General features: G+C 50.8%; 1 long non-coding RNA gene across 1 annotated transcript; it reads left to right on the top strand.

Annotated features, from left to right (window-relative positions):
* The first annotated feature begins 4 nt into the window (after positions 1 to 4).
* Positions 5 to 3,139, top strand: LOC128897181 (uncharacterized). Its single transcript, XR_008462228.1, has 2 exons — positions 5 to 971; positions 1,408 to 3,139. It is a non-coding gene; the product is annotated as an uncharacterized LOC128897181 (long non-coding RNA).
* Positions 3,140 to 5,025: the final 1,886 nt, after the last annotated feature.

Genomic DNA, 5,025 nt, shown 5'->3' with positions numbered 1-5,025 from the left:
TTTTTTTCCCCCAGAGGACTTTTGAGAGATTTTTTTTCTATTTCAGTCAGGAAGTATTTAAAGCCCTTGGGCAGGTGGAGGACATCAAATCTGATATTTACCATTAAAGGCTTGGAGCTCAGTCCCTTCCCTCACTGCCACAGCCTTCATTCCTCCTGGCCCTGCTGTGGCCACGGCTGCTTCCATCTGCAGAGCACACAGGGATCCTCACCAGCCCCCTTGGGGGGAAAAGAAGCATTTTGCCTAACACCCAGCCTTGCATCTCTGTCTTGCACAGGTCCTCACCCAAACAGCTCCTGAACCCACCAGCAGCTCTCAGGCTGACTCAGTGCTGGGATTGCATTCCTGCCAGGGTCACATCACCTGGGGGATGTCCACATGGGAAGGACCAGACTGGAACAGCAGCTTAAAGACATGCAGTTCTGGGCTCCCCAGTTCAAGAGTGGTAGGGTTCTACTAGGGAGTGTCCAAAGGATGCAATGAGGATACTGAGGATGTCTGGTGAGAAAGGGCTGAGAGCCCTGGGGCTGTTGAGCTTGGAGAAGAGCAGCCCCAGAGGGGATCTGATCAATGCTGATCAATATCTGAAGGGTAGGGGGCAAGAATAAGGGGCCAGGCTCTGTCCTGTGATAGGACACAAACTGGAACCCAGGAAGTTCCACCTCAACATGAGGAGAAACTTGTTTAGTGTGAGGGTGCTGGAGGCCAGGAGCAGGCTCCCCAGAGAGGTGGTGGAGTCTCCTTCACTAGAGAGTTTTCAAACCCATCTGGATGTGTTCCTGTGTGACCTGCCCTTGGTGATCCTGCTCTGGCTCCATGATCTCCAGAAGTCTCCATTAATTCCTGAAGTTGCATGTGAGGTGCAAGAGTCAGCTGGTTGTGCAAAGGAACACACTTAGCCATGGCACATGCTGAGAAGCCTCACTGAAGGCTTTTGAGTGACCTGAATTTGGACAATCCAGTCTCATAGGGTAAATGTATTGGTTTATTTGCCTTGCTGGAAAACTGGGGGCTAAAGATGGTGAGGTTGGATCATGGGAAGTTTGGGTTGTGTCTACTGGCAGGATCCCAAGGAGAGTGCAAAAGGGGAAGCCAAGGCAGTGTAAAGACAGCCTTCTCCTGGTGATGACTTTCCTCATTGCTGCAGTAGTTTTTTTTCAGATCAGGAGATAGGCAGAACTGACTCCAGATGAGTTTCTCCTTGCTATGGACTTAAATCACTGATAGAAACAAAGCTAGGGGAGACTTTCCAGTTGGGTCTCTCCAAGTCTTTGCCATAGATTTAAGTCACTGATAGAACAAAGTTAGGGGAGATTTTAGCTAAATAAAACTTTCCAGCTCACCCAACAGCTTCAAAGCTAGCAAACTGCTTCTAAAATTGCAAACTCCATCCTTAATTCCTTGTAGGACACAATGAACTCTTCAGCTCTGACCTTTGCTAAGGAGGTAACGCTCAGCAGTCCCTTGGTGACTCTTCCAACACCAAAGCCTGGCAGTGGGTGGTGTTTACAGACATGAGGGAAGATGCTGTTTTGTGCCAAAGAAGCTTCAGAACTTGTTTACGTGAGTAGCTGCAATACCAGACAGACCCTGAATGACTCCTCACTCCTCGGTGTTTCCAGCTTGTCACCATCCTCTGGCAGCTTTGAGTTGCTTTGCCTCTTGTGACAGTAACTTGGCACTGCTGGTGTGATCTGCTCTTGGGGTGGGCTTGGAAGAATGAGCATTTGTGCTTCCTGGTACTAAAAACTACAGGAGAGGTTTAGCTGCTGCAAGTATGAGGCTGTGGGTCTCTGGAACTCCAGGTATGGTTGGGTTTACCTGGAGGAGGCTCAAGATGATCAAGAGGAGACCACCAAGATGATCCAAGGGCTGGAGCAGCTCTGCTGTGGAGACTGGCTGGGAGAGTTGGGGCTGTTCAGCCTGGAGAAGAGAAGGCTGCATAGAGTCTTTAGAGCAGCCTGCCAGAATCTGAAGGGGTCTTCTGGAGAACTGGGGGAGGGTCACTTCTGGCACAGGCATGGAGTGACAGGATGAGGGGTGATGGCTCCAAACTGGAAGATGCTGGATTGAGAGGAGACATTTGAAAGCAATTCTTCCCTATGAGGATGGTGAGACATTGGAACAGGTTTCCCAGAGAGGGTGGAGAAGCTCCAAGCCTGGAGGTGTTCAAGGCCAGGTTGGATGAGGCCTTGAGCAAGCTGGGCTAGTGGGAGGTGTCCCTGGCCATGGCAAGGGGTTGGAACTGGATGATCTTGGAGAAGCTTTCCAACACAAACCAGTGTGGGATTCTAAGATACATCTCCTCAGGTCTCCAGCCTGCAGTGCTGGAGGTTGTTGTGTCCATGGCAGGTTGAGCGGCTGCTGATGCCATCTCAACGCAGACATCTAAAGCAGCTTAGCAGAGCCCACCAGACCTCATCTTTCAAACCCCTTTCAGTTAATTTCTGTGTAATAAAGTCTGGCCAAATCCCTTCATGCAGTGTCAGAACCTCCATGACTCCATCTGGCTTGTGCCACTGTCCCCTCATGGCAGGTGAGTGATGTCACTAAATGCTGTTTTATAAACCAGAGATGTCTTTCGACTAGAGATGAGTTTTGCCTCCTCCCTGGAGGAAGTCAAGGTCAGGTTGGATGAGGCCTTGAGTGAGTTGGGCTAGTTGGAGGTGTCCCTGCCCATGGCAGGGGGTTGGAACTGGATGATCTTGAAGGTCCCTTCCAACCCAAACCCAATCTAGGATTCTATGTCTACAAGTTCAGTGAGGGAGTCCACCCATGGACATTGTAGATGAAGGTCCGGTGGTTTCATGAGGCTTGTTTGCTGTTAAGCCCTCTCTCTACATCCCACCACACCAGGAGTGTGGAGGGGACTGTGATTTGTCACCCTCAGTTGTGTTCATCGATGGCTCTTGGAGCTGCTGCTGTGAGATGTCTCATTAACTGGAGTCTTCTGTGTGGTCTGGCCCCACCATGGGCTTCTGGGTGTCAGTTTGTGCATGAGGGATCAGCTCTGTGTGTTCTCCTCAGTTCTGAACATTAACCATAGCCCCATGACACTGAGACAGTGCCTGGGCTCTGTGTTTGGTTCTGAGCTTCCATGAGTGTTGCACATAAATTAAACGTTTTGTATCATCGCTAATTTGTGCTGCTTGTCTTGTTTTCATCAGCCAGGAGAAGACAAGGGCCACAACTTGCTGAGCTCACATTAAGGGCTTGGCTCTCAAAACATGGAGATGTTGTTTGTGTGGCTGTGTTACATCCCCTGTGGTCCAGAACCTGCTGTTGCCACTTCCTTGCTCTTAGGCCCTAAGGGGTTGGAGCCAGGTGGGGTTGGTCTCTTGTCCCCAGTATCAGGGAATAGGACAGGAGGAGATGGCCTGAAATGGCACCAGGGGAGGTTTATGTTGGATATTAGAAACAATTTTTTTGCTGCAAGAGTGGTCAGGGAATGGCGCAGGCTGCCCAGGGAGGTGGTGGAGTCACCATCCCTGGAGGTGTTCCAGAAACTTGGGGCTGTGGCACTTGGGGCCATGGTGGTGTTGGGTTGATGGTTGGACTGTTAGAGGGTTTTTCCAACCCAGAAATTCTCTGATTATCTGATTTTTGAGGCTGCAATATAGAATCATTTGTAAACTGGCAATGGGGGGAGTGTCCAACCCCTCCTGGGGCAACAACTCCTGGCCATACATTGCACACAACAGCTCACAGCCTCTTCCTTTTCCTTCTCCTTCCTTTCCCTTCTCTCTGTCTGCCTGTCTTTCTGTGAATGGTGACAGAAACATTCAGTGTTGGGCAGGCTGGGGGAACCATGACCCTCCCTCCAAGCCACCCTGCAGGGTGTGTGTGTCCCTTGCTTGGGCTGCAGTGCCCACAGCCTTCTTGCCAGCCACTGCTGTTTATACACACAGACCGGACATGATCACAGTGAGCAACCATGGAGCAACACCCACAGTGGTTGGGAAAGCAAGAGGGAAACCAGCACTCTGTGAGGTGCAAACAGAAATATTGAGCCAGGCCAGAGGTGCACAGCAGCACTCAAATGAGGAAGCAGTTCTTACCCATGAAGGTGGTGAGGTGCTGGAACAGGTTGCCCAGAGCTGTGAAGACTCCAAGCCTGGCATTGTTCAAGGCCTGGTTGGCTGGGGCCTTCAGCAAGCTGGTCTGGTAGGAGGCATCCTTCAAGGTGTCCCTCCCCATGGCAGGGGGGTCAGAATTAGGTGATCTTGAACGTCAGAGACCAGTCTGTGATTCCAAGTCTGTTCCTTGATGTCAGAAAGTCGTCTTACAACTGAGCCACGGTGATTAAAATAAGGAGGAATCATCCTTCTTCTGTACTGCTCAGGAAAAGGGCCTGCTCCGTGGCTGGGGGCTTTGGGTCAGTACCAAGAATGAGGTCATCTGGTTAGACAGAGCTGCCAGCATCTGAGAAAGCCACCAGAAGGTGTTCCTGGGGTTTCTTTTTCTGCTCTATAAATATGCAGGGTTTAAAAGGCCAAGATACCTCATGATGGTCAGGGCTACATCTGTCCTGGTCAGCAATCTAAGTAACTCCTGCAGGTAGTGCAGGACTAAATCAGTGCCAAAGCTCTGCAAAGCAGCAACGGACAGTCCTTAGGACAGGCCATGCCAGAAGGGCAGGAAAATGCATCAAGGAAGGACAGAGCTACTTGGGGTCTTAATTGTGACACTGCCTTACTGCTTGGTTCAGAGAAACTGAGCCAAAGCTTAGGCTCTAAATGTGTGGATGTGGCACTTTGGGACATGGTTTAATGGCCATGGTGGCATTGGGTTTATGGTCTGTGAACTGAAACACCAGCTACCTGCTGAACCGTGTGCTGTATCTGGATGGAGAACAGTGCTGAGAAGCTTACCATGAGACAGCAACGTGAGCTGGCAGTCCAGAAAGCAACCCTCTCCTGGGCTTCATCCTCAGCAGTGTGGGCAGGCAAGTGGAGGGAGGGGATTCTGCCCCTCTGCCCTGCTCTGCTGGGGGCAGCTCTAGCATCCTCAGCACAAGGGCATGGA

Source organism: Dryobates pubescens, chromosome 4, assembly GCF_014839835.1.
Source record: "Dryobates pubescens isolate bDryPub1 chromosome 4, bDryPub1.pri, whole genome shotgun sequence".
NCBI lineage: Eukaryota > Metazoa > Chordata > Aves > Piciformes > Picidae > Dryobates > Dryobates pubescens.
The sequence above is the reverse complement of the archived record's forward strand: the minus strand, read 5'-3'. Positions and strand labels throughout refer to the sequence as shown.